Source organism: Sarcophilus harrisii, chromosome 6, assembly GCF_902635505.1.
Source record: "Sarcophilus harrisii chromosome 6, mSarHar1.11, whole genome shotgun sequence".
In the NCBI taxonomy this organism is placed as follows: domain Eukaryota; kingdom Metazoa; phylum Chordata; class Mammalia; order Dasyuromorphia; family Dasyuridae; genus Sarcophilus; species Sarcophilus harrisii.
In genome coordinates this window covers 78,789,789-78,806,494 of record NC_045431.1, presented here as the reverse complement: position 1 = coordinate 78,806,494, position 16,706 = coordinate 78,789,789, and the positions used below count along the sequence as shown (strand labels likewise).

Below are 16,706 nucleotides of genomic sequence, written 5' to 3'. Positions count from 1 at the left end.
GTGCTATTGTGTAGATTGTTCTCCCTGATCTCCTAATTTTATAGATTAGCAAACTAAAACTTCTATAATAACTCTTCTGGTGTGAATATATGCACATAATATAGGTATTATAGTATTCAATTATAGTATTCAACCTATGCAAAATAGAACTAAAATATAGCAAATTGTATTTGGACATGATAAATCAGATAGTAACATCCACTGTTGCAAGCAATTTGGGGAAAGAGTAATGATCCTAGAGTCAGGAAAATCTGAGTTCAAATCCAGCCTCAGACATTTAATAACTGTATGAGCCAAGGCAAGAATCTTAAAACTGTTTGTTTCAGTTTCTTCATCTGTATAATGATCTGAAAAAGAAAATAGCAAACTACTCCAGTATCTTTGCCAAGAAAAGCCCAAATGGGAACATGAGGAGTTGAACACAATTAGAAAAAGACTGATGAACAACAGCATCCTCATCTTTCACCATACTTTTCCTTCTATATTTTCAAGGTTTTTTCTTAAAGTGTGTTAGTTTCCTTCTGAGAGTGCTCCAGAATCTCAGAGTTGGAGCTCGATTTTGACTGACTTTATACATAATGAAACAAAAATCCTTTTCCTTCAACACAGAACCTGACAAGTGATGGTCCATTATCTCCTTGAAGACCTTTATGGAAGGGAAAGCAAGTGCTAACTATTGGGGAGTTTTTCCTTAAGACTAAAGTGGCCTTTTAAAAATTTTTACCCATTAGTTCTAATTCTGCTCTTTACTCTTTCTTCTGACAGCGCTTCAAATTCACTAAAAACAACTATCATGCCCTTCTCTGTCTGCTCCCTCAGTTCATTTTCTTTTCTAGATCAAACATGCTCAGTTCCTTAAGCCAGTTCTCAAATGACATTAAAAGGTCCTTTACCAATGCAGGCTTCTTCCCATCCCTAATATGCTGTCTGACTTATCAATGACATTCTTAAACCTAAACATCATAAAACACAATACTATAAAAACTTAGCTCACCTGAGAGTACTACAGGATTTTTACTCCTGATTTTCCAGATACAGCTTCCCTTAATGTAGTCTTTAAGTTGGAAGATCCTTGAGGGCAGAGATTATCATTTACCTTTTTTTTTTAATGCATAGTGCTAATCAGCAAGCCACACACAAATACATTTAATAAGTGTTTATTGATGTTGTTGATAGTCTAAGAAGGCATCAAGTTTTGTTTGTTTAACTTTCGACTCTAGACTCCTTAGCCTTCCATAAATCATTCATAAAAATAACAAGCGACCAAGGTAGATACATTCCTCAGGGAAATCCTCTAATTTGGCTTTGAGGAAGTTGAATAGTTCCAAAGTTTTCTTCCTAAGTACTCTAAATACCTGAGTGTTAAAAAAAAAAAAAAAAAAAAAAATCAGAATTTTTTCTTGCACATTTGCTTGCTAAAATAAAACCATGTTGGTCTACTTGGAGAAGGAAGGAAGTGAGAAGTGTGGAGCCCCCCCAAAAATTTGAAGGAAATACTTTTTATATTCAATAAACCCTTCTTATATTCAGGGAAACCTTTCTGATCTGCATGAGTTAGAGGGATTCCTAGTTCTATCTCTTTAACAATCTTATCGGATCATTAACAGATAAAGAGAAAGGAATTAGCACATTTGTTATTTAAATATAAATCTCCTCTTAGTCTCCCTTAAAAACTACTTGTTAGCTCTCTATTGTGAAAGCAGAAACAAATAACCTTATTTACACTATTTATTAATTGCTTTTGTTTGTAATTCTTTTGTTTTATCCAAAGGGTAACATAAACTTCTTGTTCTCAGTTATTAAAGCAGAAATCCCAATTTATTAAGTCCATATTAATACAAGATCTCTAGGCCCCCAGAAAAGTGTGAAAGGATTTTGCTGTATTTTTTCCTAATTCATTATAGAAATATAAACTTGTTCCTTTTCCCTTGTCCCCAGATTGTAACTATGCTATCATTGCATTTTGCAAAATAAATACCAATAAATCTCTCTCTCTCTCTCTCTCTCTCTCTCTCTCACACACACACACACACACACACACACACACACAAAACAGCAACCCATTTGAGAAATTGAGCTTCTACTTTTAAACCTAGAAGGAAACAAATTAGGTTTCTGTAAAGTTAAATTCAAGATATGTTAGGCAGACAGCCAATAAACGTTGATTAAGTACCTACTGTGTGTTAAGCACTAGCGATACAAAGGCACCCATAAACGAACAAAAGCAAAACTATTAATGCTCTTCCGGAGTTTCTCTCTTACTAGGGAAATATAACCTGGACATAGATAATTAAATACAAAGTAAATAAAACATGGTACAAAGTAATTCCAAGATATAGAGGATATTAGCTGAAAAGATAAGGAGTAAAGGGAGTGAATGGCATTTGAGCTGGGTTCTAAAGGAATCCTAACATTCCAGAAATGGGCATTATTTATACAAAAGTACAGGAGGAAGTGAGTCCCTTGTTCAGGGAATGGCAAAGCAGACCAGGTGGGTGCCAATGAATAAACTATGACTTTTGACAATTTCAGCAAGAAAAATGGGCTTTTATAGCTCTTATAAAGTCAGCAGTTCTTAATCTAAACAAGTTCTATGAACTTTTTGTTTGATTTTTTATTTTTAATATACTCTATATAATTTATTTACATATTTTAATAATACTGTATTTCATTGTCAATTGCTTCCTTTGCATCCTATCTGTTGAATTTTATGCATTTAAAAACATAATACTGAGGAGGATCCTTAAGCCTCACCAGATTGCTCTAAAAGGGGTCTATGACACAAAAAGAGTTAAGAATGCAAGACTTACATGCATAGAAATAGTCATTGACTTAATTGCAAACATAATGATTATAATAACTCAATGGCATAGTGGAGAGAGACTTCTTCAAAGTAAGAAAGAACGGGATATAAATACAGCGGGTTTTGTGATCCCAGGGCAGATGTTAGACATATATATATATATATATATATATATATATATATATATATATATATATATAAAATGTTTTTTTTTAATTTTTCCAGATACATGCAAAGACAATTTTCAAAATTTACCTTTGCAAAAGCTTGTGTTCCAAATTTTTCTCTCTCCCATCTCTCTCCCCTAGACAGCAGGCAAACCAATATAGATTGTGCAGTTCTTCTAAATATATTAACATATTCATCATGCTATTCAAGAAAAATCAGATCAAAAGGGGAAAAAATAAAGAAAGGCAAACAAACAACAACCGCAGCAGCAACAAAAGGTGAAAATTCTTTGCTTTGATCCACATTCAGTCCTCATAGTTCTCTCTGTAGGTGTGGATGGCTCTTTCCATCACATTACAAGTCTATTTGAATTGCCTTGAATCACCTTATTATTGAAAAGACCCAAGTCCATCACAGTTGATCATCATATAGTCTTATTGTTGTTCTATAATGTTCTTTTGGTTCTACTCACTTTGCTTAGCATCCGTTCATGGAAGTTTTTTCAGGCTTTTTTGAAATCAGATGCTTGACTTCTTAGAGACTCAGGCAACAGTCTTAACTATATAAATTGCAGAAGAGTTGCTTATCTGCTTAGAATGAGGGAGTTTCTTCACCCATGATGGCTCGTACCAATGGAATCTCATGTAGGGACTAAAAAAAAAAAAGTTATAAAGTGCTTTGTGAATCTTAAGACACTATATAAATGTATCTCCTTTAATCAGAGAGTATAAATTTTCAGATTCAATTTGACAATTATGTCTTAAGCACCTGCTATGTGCAAAGAACCATATTCTGCACTAAGGATGAAAAAATAACAAAACAAAACAAAACCACAGAAATTTTTGAATTCAAGTCACATGTGATCCACTACTAGGAAACTGATATTCATCCAAAGGTTAAGTAACTTGACCATCAGTACATAGCTATTAAACAATTTGGAGCTTAATCCCACATGTTCAGACACCAAATTCACAGTACTCCCCCCCCCCAACACCACATTTTTTATGCCATACCTTTAACAGGTTAAATCTGCCCAGTCATCTAGGTTTTCTAAAGACAAAGTTTGTAACTACAAAGGATATGGGATAGTGTTTAGTCTCAGTTTATTATGAAATTTTAAAAAAGAAGAATCCGCTTTAATTTCTATTTTTTTCCCTTCATTATGCTTCTTTGAAAAGCAGAAATCCAGGAAGTCCTAAGTATTTTAGAAAAATGACCTTGGATAGGGAGTCAACTTGAAGTCAAGAAGACATGGGGAAAACTCTGTTTCTGATCAAAACCAACTACATTACCTTGGATGAGTCATTTAATCTGTCAACACTCAGGATAGTTCTGTAAATTGCCCAAGAATGAACCAAATGTCCCTAAGAAAAAAACAAACAAAAAGCTATAATTAAATAAATCAGCAACCTTGCCAAATTAAAAAAAAAATAAAAACAAAGAAATAATTAATTCAATTTCTTTTATCATTCCTTTTGGGTTCCATATGCTACAAAATATTTCCAGAAAGAATGTTCTTTCCATCAAAAACCTCAACACCATTAAAGGGCTCAATATAAGAAACCAATAACATTTTATTAATGGCAATGACATTAAAGAAGCATTACCATCTGCTTTATTACTGTACCCAAAGCATCATAAGACTTTTCCATCTTATTTGCAGCTGAAACCTTGTATGTGTGCTATCTCTCCCATTAAATTGTAATCTTCCTGAGAATAGGGCCTGTCTTATTTTGCTATTTATCACTCCAGCATTTAACACATTGGCTGATGCAAATGATGTGTTTAATAAATGTTTATTGATTGATGACAACTATTCATTTATTTATTCACTTTTGACAAATGTAGCAAATTATTATCTAGTCTTTTTACAGATATATTAGGTTTTGCTCAATTTATTAATGTCATTTATATATGGGTTGTAAACTCTATCAAGTTTAACATGTCTCTGGACCCACACTTAACACCTTATACCAAGATAAGATCAAAATGGGTCCATGATTTAGGTATAAAGAACGAAATTATAAATAAATTAGAGGAACATAGGATAGTTTATCTCTCAGACTTGTGGAGGAGGAAGAAATTCGTGACCAAAGATGAACTAGAGATCATTATTAATCACAAAATAGAAAATTTTGATTATGTCAAATTAAAAAGCCTTTGCACAAACAAAAATAATGCAAACAAGATTAGAAGGGAAGCAACAAACTGGGAAAACATTTTTACAGTTAAAGGTTCTGATAAAGGCCTCATTTCCAAAATATATAGAGAATTGACTCTAATTTATAAGAAATCAAGCCATTCTCCAATTGATAAAGGATATGAACAGACAATTTTCAGAGGATGAAATTGAAACTATTTCCACTCATATGAAAGTGTTCCAAATCACTATTGATCACAGAAATGCAAATTAAGACAACTCTGAGATACCACTACACACCTGTCAGACTGGCTAAGATGACAGGAAAAAATAATGATGAATGTTAGAGGGAATGCCGGAAAACCAGGACACTGATGCATTGTTGGTGGAGTTGTGAACAAATCCAACCATTCTGGAAAGCAATCTGGAATTATGCCCCAAAAGTTATCAAACTGTGCATACCCTTTGATCCAGCAGTGTTACTACTGGGGTTATACCCCAAAGAGGTACTAAAGAAGGGAAAGGGACCTGTATGTGCAAGAATGTTTGTGGCAACCCTGTTTGTAGTGGCTAGAAACTGGAAAATGAATGAATGGATGCCCATCAATTGGAGAATGGTTGAGTAAATTGTGGTATATGAATGTTATGGAATATTATTGTTCTGTAAGAAATGACCAGCAGGATGAATACAGAGAGGCCTAGAGAGACTTACACGAACTGATGCTGAGTGAAATGAGCAGAACCAGGAGATCATAATATACGTCAACAACGATACTGTATGAGGATGTATTCTGATGGAAGTAGATTTCTTTGACAAAGGGAAGATCTAACTCAGTTTCAATTGATCAATGATGGACAGAAGCAGCTTCCAAAGAAAGAACACTGGGAAATGAATGTAAACTGTTTACATTTTTGTTTTTCTTCCTGGGTTATTTTTACCTTCTGAATCCAATTCTTCCTGTGCAACAAGAGAACTGTTCGGTTCTGCACACATATATTGTATCTAGGATATATTGTGACATATTTAACATGTATAGGACTGCATGAAGTCTGGGGGAGGGGGTGGAGGGAGGGAGGGGAAAAGTCAGAACAGAAGTGAGTGCAAGGGATAATGTTGTAAAAAATTACCCAGGCATGGGTTCTGTCAATAAAAAGTTATAATTATTAAAAAAAAAAAAAAAAAAGTTTAACATTTCTCTCTGAAGGGCCTAGCACAGAACCCTGACAATTAGGGCTGTCCAAAAGTAGAAGGGAAGGTAATGGGTTTCACTTCACCAAAAGTCTTCAGGAAAAGGCTATTTATTGGCTGATTATATTGTAAAGAGGATTCCTGTTTAGGTCCAAGTCAGGCAAACAATGCACAAAGACAGTAACTGCTGCTCCCAACTCTGTCCTAGGTGCTGGGCATACAAAGGCACCAATGAAACTTTCTTTTCTTCAAGTGCTTTAAATTCTATTGGGAGAAACAATATATAAGTTAACATATATGGCCTGTGAAGTCTTTTTCAACTCTGAAATACCATGTAACTGCTCCATGATAATAGCTATTCATTATTTCTCCTTTGAAATGTGATTGATAGAGCCAAACCAATAGAGTCCCCCAAAATGACTGTACTGTCTTTGTATGTACATACTTGCTTATATATTTTATACACTGGGTATTTCTTCCTAAGATTCCAAAGAAATTCCTGGAGGGTTTATTTTCCTTTTTAAAATAAACCAGAGATCCAAGGCAATTCCAATAGACTGGAATGCAAAATGTCATCCTCAGAGAGAAGTATGAAGACTGAATGTGGATCAAAACATAATATTTTCAGCTTTTTATTTATTTGCTTACTTTTTCTTTCTCAAGATTTCCCCCATTTTGGTCTGTTTTTTTTCTTGCACAACATGACAAATATGGAAATATGTTTAAAAGGATTTCATATTTTTGACCTATATCAGATTGCTTGTTGTCTTGGAGAGGGGAAAGAAAAAGGAGGAAGAGAGAAAAAATTTGCAATATAAACTCTGAATCATGAAAACTATATTTACATGTATATGGGGAAATGAAATACTATTGAGAAAAATAAATAGCACAAAATAAACCAGAATAGAAGTCGATTTCAGTAGGCAGGGGAACAGTGCAGCTAGTTATCAAACCACATAAATGTTCATATTCTAATTTTCTCAACTACTCAAAAGAAACCAGAAGAATATAGTGACAGACAAGCCAATAGCTCTCCAACAGGGGAAAAAAATCCAATGAAACCCCCAAATCAGATAATTCCCAGCCTGGAGGCAGGAATTTTTCTAAATTCCAGGTTTGCTGTCACCAAGGTACAATCTCAGGCAAATCCAGTATAATTCAGTAGCTATAAAGTGAATGAGGTGATAAAGCAGAATAAGGAAGTTGTAAGGAATAATGTAAGACTTACATGCAAAGAGGAAATACTACTCTAAGCAAAAGTTTATGGAGAAGAAGATTTTCCAGTTTATTTAATAAATAATAGAAGTAGGAAGAACACTAGTCCTGGAGTTAAGAAGACCTATGTTCAAATGCAACCTCAGACATTCCCTGGATGTGTGATTTAGGGCTAGTCAATTGATATCTCTCAACTTCAATTTCCTTATCTATAAAAAAGGTGTTATAATAGCACCTACCTCCCAGAGTTTTTTGGCAGATGCAATGAGATAATAATGTAAAGCTTTTTGCAAACCTTAAAGCTATATAAATGCCGGCTATGTTATTAATAAGGAAAGATTTCAAATTTAGTGATTTATGAGTAAATATCAGAATTTACTCATTGATTGCCTTAGTACCAGAGTAGATTCCCAGAATTCTATCAGAAAGAATTATACACTCAGTGTTAGGAGTAAGAACAATTTATCTAAGTAATAGTCACTTAGACGGCATGGTTGTTGTGTCACATATTGATTTGTAATGATTGAAGTAGAACAACTATTAAGTTCAACTGAATTCAACTAACAGTTATTAAGCACCTAATACATATAAGACACTGTGACAAACTGTCTTCATTTTTAGTTATTCAGTCATTTTTTCAGTAACTTCAGTGATATTTGAACAGAAGGCAAAAATTAGTTAAAAGACAAGAGAGAAAAAGAAGGTCAGTTGTTACAGCCTTTTTTAACCAACAGAAGAGAACAGAAGGTAGACCAGAAGGAAACACAAACAGAACAGCTTTGAAAGTTACTTGTTGAATTTATAAAGTTCTTTAAAAGAAAAGGAAACTATGTATAAAATGGAGCTCCATAGTCTCATGTATCTCATTCCACTTGTTATAAGCAAATGCTCATTTTATTTGGTGTTTGATTTTTTTTTTTCTTCAAAAAGAGACCTTTGTAGGAGAGAGTACCTAGTAGGAGAGAACAGCTTTGAAGCTACTTATTAAACCAGTTGGAATACCTTCAAATTGTCTGGGATTTGAAGTCTAAGGATAGGGAGTAGATTTGTGATTTCACTGATATAAGAAATTCTTGGGAGGAGAAAATGTCCTCTGTGAGTGTAGATTAGCACCTTCTCTGAAACTTATAAGGGCCAAGGTTCTAATTCTATCCCTATCACTTTCTTGGTATGTCCTTGGACAAGACATTTAACTTATCTGAGCTATAATCTTTCTCATCTATAAAATGCTCATTTGAACTAGAGGATTTCTTCAGTTTTCTCCAGAAGTACCTATATGATTTAATCCTAGTAATTCAACTATTTCCTGCGTATACCAAATCTGTGATCTATTTCTCCAAATATCAATTTCCTCTCATGGTGACACAGAGAATAGAATGAGGGACCTAGAGTCAGAAAGACTCATCTTCCTTAGTTCAAATCTCTCAGCAGACAATTACTAGCTATGTGATCCTGGGCAAGAAACTGAACCCTGCTTGCCTCAGTTTTCTCATCTGTAAAATGAGATGAAGAAGATACGGCAGTATCTTGATCAAAAAACACAAACATAAGTTCACAGTCAGATATTAATGAAAAATTACAATAACAAAAAATAGAGATAGTGTAATTTAATGTCTTATATGAATAAGGTACTTAATAATTTTACTTGAATTCAGTTGAATTTAATAATTGTTCTACTTCAGTTTCACAAAATTATGAGGACTTAATATAGACATAAATATGAGCAATGACTAATGTATATTATTGTTTTCTTTCCCTCAGGACCTTGGGTCAATTGATTCACCTCTCTGAGCCTCAGTTGCTTCATCCATAAAATGAGGGATTTGGATAAAATGATCCTTAATATACCTTCCAAACTTAAAAATTCATATTCTCATTTTATGGGAAGGAAAAAATGTATACATTCTGAATTGATTCCTAACTAAAAGAATGACCTAAAATAGGGCTCTTTTCTAGCTTCTTAAAATTATGCACATTCAGAGCAGAGTAATATAAAAACAATGTTGTACAATGATCAGTTGAAAATGATTTGACTACTTTCAGCAATGCAATGATCCAAAACAAATCCAAATGACTCATAATGAAACTTGCTAATCTATATCAAATTGCTTACTATCTTAGGGAAGGAAGAGGGAAATGGGGGAGAAAGAGTATTTGGAAAACAAAATTTAATAGTATTTTGTTTTTCCAAATACATGTAAAGATAGTTTTCAACAATCATTTTTGTAAAACTTTATATTCTAAATTTTTCTCCCTCCCTCCCTTACATCTTCCCCTCCCCATGAGAGCAAGCAATCTGATATAGGCTAAATATGTGCAATCCTTTAAAACATTTCCATATCTGTCATGTTGTGCAAGAAAAATCAGACCAAAAGTGAAGAAAAAAAACATGCGATAAAAAAAAAAAACAAAGAAAAAAGTGAAAATATTATGCTTTGAGCCACATTTAATCTCCATAGTTTTCTTTCTGGATGCAAATGGCATTTTCCATCCCAAGTCTTTTGGAATTGCCTTGAATCTCCTCATTATTGAGAAGAGCCAAGTTCATCACAATTGATAATCACATAATTCTGTTGTTGCTGTCTACAATTTTCTCCTACTTCTGCTCATTTCCCTCAGCTTCAGTTCACGTAGGTTTTTTCCAGGCTTTTCTGAAATCAGCCTGATGAGCATTTTTTATAGAATAATAATATTCCATTAACTTCACGTACCATAACTTATTCAACCATTCTCCAACTAATGGGCATCCATTCAATTTCTACTTCCTTGCCACTACAAAAAGGAGCCATTATAAACATTTTTGCACACATGGGTCCTTTCCCCTTATTTATTATCCCTTTGGGATACAGACCCAGTAGTGAGACTTTGGGATCAAAGATGCATGATTTTATAGCCCCATGGGCATAGTTCCAAATTGCTTTCCAGAATAGTTGGATCAGTTCACAACTTCAAAAACAACCTATTAGTATTTTAGGACAGCAAAATTTTAAAATATCAATGTTAAAAATTGTTTTTACATGTAATTTTGGGGAAAATTCTAGAAAGTCTATATTTTTTGAAAACTCAGCTCAATATCAGTTTTTATTTTTCTGCCTTTCCTGATTCTTCCTATATAATGTGCTTCCTCTGTAATTGCCTTGCGTTTATTTTGTATAACCTATATTTGTATTACTATTTACCCACAGGAACGGGGTGTTCCAAAAGTCTTAGTGCAAAACTGAGCAAAGACTTTTAGTTCAGCTTGTATAAGCTCTTTGAGAGGAGGCACTCTTATTTTTGTTGTCTTATTCCTTCATACCAACCTATAGCAAGTACTCATGAGCCCATGAATTAGTCCAGACACTGTTCAGTACTTTGCAAATAATCTGATCCTCACAACAACCCTGAGAAGTGGATGCTATTATTATTCTCATTTTTTTAGTTGAAGAAACTGAGACTGGCAGGAATTAAGTGGATTTGCATTCAGATCTTCCTGATTCCAGATCCAGTATTCAATCAATCATGTTGCCTAGCTGCTTCTAGGCAGGGAAAGTACAGATGCCAATGCATCTGAAAATGACCTGCATGTCATTCATGAACTTGAGAATCTTTACAAACTCAGGATTAGAGCAGTGATGGTCTCTGTTCCAGTCAAATCATATCTGAAGTATTGTATATTTTAACAAGGACACACACTGACAAGCTGGAGACCATCCATAGGGATTAGTTGAAGGAACTTTGGATATTTAGCCTGGAAGAAGGAAAACTTAGAAGGGAATAGGATAGCTGCCTTTAAATATTTGAAGGGCTCTCTTGTGTAAGACCAGTTTTACTAATCCTAATTGACTCTGTAACTCATCATTTAGAATTAGATGGCTTAGAATGAGTTATTGTTTTCTGTTCTGGACAGAAACTTTGAGGGTCTTCCCCTCCCAGATTGATGTATTTGTGATGGCAAATTAGGCCACTTTTTGCCTCAATTCTTACCCAGCCTTTTGTCATCGAGTGGGTGTTGCCTCAAACAAAGAACTTGAATTAAAAAGACCAAGATCATCCACTGCATCCTGGGCCACCCATAGTCATCTTGCCTTCTGACTTGCTACTGAATTCCTATGACTGGAGGAGAGAGTGAGATGGATAACTTTGCACAGATCTGCCTCCCTTAAACCCAGTTCATGCAAGTCAATTCATCACCTTCATGATGTCATTAGTCTTCTTCAAGAATGAAGGAACAACAATAACACAACTTGACTCTAGAGCAGGACTGGGAACAATGAGTGCAACATAAACTTCAGGTTTGATATCAGGGAATTTAAACAAATTTAGATTAGATGTCAGAAAAAAAAACTTTCTAAAAATTATGGCTGTGGAACAAGCTGTCTCATGGGTCGTCGGTAAGTTCCCTCTTCCTGAAAGTCATTGAGATAGAAATTTTCTTCATAGATGGGCTGGATTAAGGGCTCTGAAGTCCTTCCCAATTCTGAGTCTGTGATTCTAGGTAGAACAGGAAAGGAAGGACCAGAAAACAGCTACAGACAGAAGCTACACGTAGACATTGTGACTGGTGGTTAAATATAACCACTTAAACTCTCACTAGGCAGATAGGTGAGTGAATCTGTAGGCAGGCAGATCTGGTTTTAAATTCTGCCTTAAACATCTTCTTAGATGTCTACTTTGAGCAAATCAACTAGCCTCTTTCAGCCTCAGTTTCCTCTTTCATAAAGCAGGGATAAAAGAATAAGACCTATCTCACAGGGTTTTTTTTTAAAGATCAAGAGATAACTATTTACAACTTTTTGCAACTTTAAAGAATTATGTGAATGCTAGATATTATTGTCTCACATATAATCAGTTGCCAAAAATCTTTATGACTTTCTCTTCATATTAACCTCCTGATCTTCCTTTCTTCCTCGTTTACTGCTAGCTCCTTAGGTCGGCTGCTCTTGAGTGTGTCCTTGTGAGATTGATAGAATCACAGAATTTTCAGAGCTGAAAAAAAGGAGCTCAGTGGCCACTGAGTCTAACCTATACTTAAAAGGCAGCTCCTCTATAAAATACTCTACAGGCCTCCTCCATAGAGGAGGAACCTTTCCTACCACCTCTTGAAGTGGATGCTGTTGGACAGCTCCAGTTAAACCAGGACTTTTCTGACAGTAAACTTACCTCTTCTGACCATTGTTTCTCATTCTGGGACCCAACAAACTAGTCTAACTTCTCTTCCCCATCACAGCCCTTCAAATATTTGGGACTCTAGATCTAAAATTGGGAAGAAGTTTAAAAGTCCAACTTCTTATTTTACAAAAAGGGTACTAAGGCCTAGGGAGATTAAGTGATTTGCCCGGGATCACACAACTAGTAAGTATCTGAGACAAGATGCAAGTTCAAGGTCCCCAATTCCAGAGTCGGTGATCTTTTCATGATATCATTCCAGATTTTAAATAATAATAATGTCTCCTTCACATGATCCCTCCTTCATCTAGAGTGTAGAAACCCAGCATTTCAAAAAAGTTTTTCCTAAACATCCCCTATAAAAGATATTTAAATCATAAAGTCCTGGAATTTGGTGAGATTGCCTAAACAGAGGAGGTCCCCTCATTATTCCTCATCTTTTCTGGCAAGTCTTGAGAGGCAGATAGCTGCAGGCTGAATTCCAAAGCAAATAGAGCTTGGCAAACGGAAGGAGAGCAATCCTACATGAAGCTAACAGAAGAAATGCTTCAAGGACACCACAGGAGCCTGACTAGAATTGGCCAACACCAATAATTTGGAATCAACAGCAGTAAGCATCCAATAGCTTGGAAGCAAGCGTGGCAAACCTTCCAAAGGCCAGTGCTGGCTGATTCCTCTGGCTGTCTGGGTGGCATTGGTGGGATTGTGACCAGTAGCAGGAAGAGGCAGATAAACCCCCAGTGCTGCTAGGAGTCATCAAAGGACCCCAAGGGGAACAGATAGGCTTTTTACATTCATTTTTTTTAAGCACCACTGAGATGTTCAGAAAACATTGAGAAGTGGCATGGGTAGAATAATGAACCAGAAAGAGGGGAATCTGTGTTTACATCCCAAATTGCCCACTTGATTTTAGGGAAGTCACTTCCTTGGATTCTTGAGCTCTAAAAATAGAGGTCAATGGGTCATTGTCCTACCTACCTTTCAGAGTTTGTGATGGATCAAATAGGGGTTATATCTGCAAAAGTACTTTGTGAATCATAAAGATGCTACAAATGCATGTGATTTTTATTATTTTTCTCTGGACTGTTCAGTTCAGTTATATATGACTGTTTGTGACTCCATTTGGGTTTTTTTTGGCAAAGATAAGTGGACTGGTTTGCCATTTCCTTCTCCAGATCACATTACAGATGAGGACATGGAGGCAAATAGGATTAAGTGACTTACCCAGTGTCACACAGCTAGTAATGTCTGAGGTCAAATTTGAATTCAGAACTTCATGACTCCAGGCTAGCATTCATTCTATCCACTGTGCCACCTAGCTGCCCTTTTTATGTTCAGTCTCTTTGATGACCATGGGATCTTTATTTTATTTTATTTTGTAATAAAACTTTTAAAATTTTATCTCCTTCCTATCCCCTCCACACTTAGGGGAAAAGGGAAAAAAAACACTTGTAATAAATATTCATAGTGAAGCTAAACAAATTCTTGAATTGGATGTTTCCAAAAATGTATATTTCATTCTGCATCTTGAGTCCATTCCCTCTTTGTCAAGAGGTAAGCAATGTACATACTTATTGATCCTCTGAAATCATAATTTCATCGTGTAGTATAGAAACTAGCTTTCAACAGAAAACCTAGTTTCCCTGAAAGGTCATTGACATTGAAATAAGGCTTTACTTACATTGTACCTGACCACAAACCTGTAATGTAGGTACCATATCATTGTTATTCCCACCTTACAGGTGAATAAACTGAGGCTCAGGGAGATTAAATAATTTAGTCCTAGTCCCACAACTGGGTAAAGATCAAGAGTAGGATTCAAATCCACACCTTTTTGATTCCAAGACCAAACACTATCTATGATTCTATACCCTGAATCCTGAATAGTAGAAATAGCCTCTTGGTGTTTCAGATGAACTGGCTATCTCAGAAGTAAAAGGAGAACTTCCAGGGGCCTGATTATTATAGACATTTCCAGGAGAACAATGAATGAAACATATTTAAAGCCCTTGTAGTATGGCCTAAAAGCCAGAGAGAAAAGCTAACAAATCCCCCAGAGGATTTAGTAGAGGTTAGGATGTACTCAGAGCAGGAGTTCCCTTAACTCAGGGAAGAAGATATAGCCCATAGATCTCTCACTTGAAAATTGGAGCAGAAAATAAATTCTGGGAGACATTGTGAGGCCTCCAGACCTGGAAGTAGAGTTAACCCAAATCTACTTTGGGCTAGAAACTTTGTTATATTTATTTAGCATCCAGCCTAGACAGGATTGAGTGGCTAGGTACCCTGTACCTACAACATAGTTTCCATACAACATAGTTTGACAAGCCATTGAAATGATTATGAGAAAGTTATCTCTAAAATAATCCATGTTGGATTTTTAAGATACATTTCACTGATGCCTATTGTTCTTAATAGTTCTTAATTGTGACAGTCATTTCTCATCCTTACTTCTTCCAAAATGAACTCTCCCTCATGACAAAGAAAAATAATTCAGTAAAAAAAAAAAAAATACCACAGAGAAACCTCATTTTACAATGTATGCAATAGCCTTTGTATTATTTCATAATAAAAGTCATTCCAGATTTTCTTGTATATCTCATACCTGTTGGTCTGAATTCATCATTGTATACCATTATATTAAGGTATCATGATTTATTTAAGCAGTTGCTCCTTCTCATTTTCCTCCTCCTCCACCCATTCCTTCTTCTTTCTCCTCCCTCTTTTTCTCCTCCTCTTCCTTTTTCTCTTTTTCCTCCTCCTCCTTTTACTTCTTCTTCTTTTTCTCCTTCTCCTCCTCCTCCTCTTCTTTTTTATTTTTTTCTTCCTTTTTCTCCTCCTTCTCTCTTCTCTTCCTTTTCCTTTTTCTCCTTCTCCTCCTCCTCCTCTTCCTTCTGTAAATTTTAAGAGTATAAAAGGGTCCTGAGACCAAAAAATTAGTGAACCATTTATCTATACCCTTTAAGAAGACTCCTAATACATTTAAAACTTCACATTTTATTCAGTATTTTTTATACCTAAATCTAGAAACTTTTTCTTAGGAAAAAATGTTTAACACTTTAATTGTGAATAAATCATTTATTTTCCAAACTCTGCTAACAATTTTAATTCTCAGAAAAGCTGAAAGAAAAGCTAAAATTGCAAAAGAATGCCAAATCCAATTCTACAGACATGTATTCAGAATACAGTGCTAGATGCTAAGGAAGATACAAAGTTTAAATAAGACCAAGATTTCTTGCCTTTCTGGGATTCAAAGTTCCCCATTGATATAAATAGGAGAAATGAGGAAGAAGGATAGCATTTGGTTTTGTTGTGAGAAAAGCTGGAGAGTCCTGTTTTGAATGTATGGAGTCTGAGATGCCTTTGGACTCATTAGTTGGAAATGTCCAATAAGCAGTTGTTGATGGGTCTGGATACATACACAACACAAAAATATTTGATCAGTCCATTTACAAACATTTATAAAATGCCTGCTTTGTTCAGGGTACTGGGAAGACAAAACAAAAACTAACAGTCTCTACTTACATTCTTTGGCATGAGAATTAGCTCGGGCAAAGGTATGGAGACTAGTGACATTCTCTTAGTGATCTCATCAATTTCTATGGGTTTCATGAACAACTCCATGCAGATGATTTCCAGATCTTTATATCCAGTTCTAAACTCTCTCCTTACCTCCAGTCTTACATTATCTTTTGCCTACTGGACATTTCCAACTGAATAGTCCAAGGGCATCTCAAACTCCACATGTTCCGCATTTCCCTATTTATATCCAAAGCCTTAGCTAACATTTTTCTAGTCCTCTGACCACTAATTGGCACCATACTTAACTCCTGACTCTTCCTTAATTCATATTTCTAAGTAGTTGCTTCGTCTCATCTCATCTCCATTACATCCCTTCTATTTATTTCCTTCCTTTCATTCATTTAGCAGTTTCTCTCATTTAGGTCTTCACCACATCTTACCTGAACTATTAAAAATAGCCTTTTAATTAGCTATACAGCTTCAATTCTCTTCTGTATATATTCCATATAGCTGTCAACATA

At 35.1% G+C, this 16,706-nt stretch overlaps 1 long non-coding RNA gene across 1 annotated transcript; it reads right to left on the bottom strand.

Moving 5' to 3' along the window:
* Positions 1–547: 547 nt before the first annotated feature.
* Positions 548–15,409, bottom strand: LOC116419984. Its single transcript, XR_004230305.1, has 4 exons — positions 15,269–15,409; positions 4,264–4,335; positions 3,444–3,622; positions 548–1,355 (listed from the first exon to the last, which is right to left on the bottom strand). It is a non-coding gene; the product is annotated as an uncharacterized LOC116419984 (long non-coding RNA).
* Positions 15,410–16,706: the final 1,297 nt, after the last annotated feature.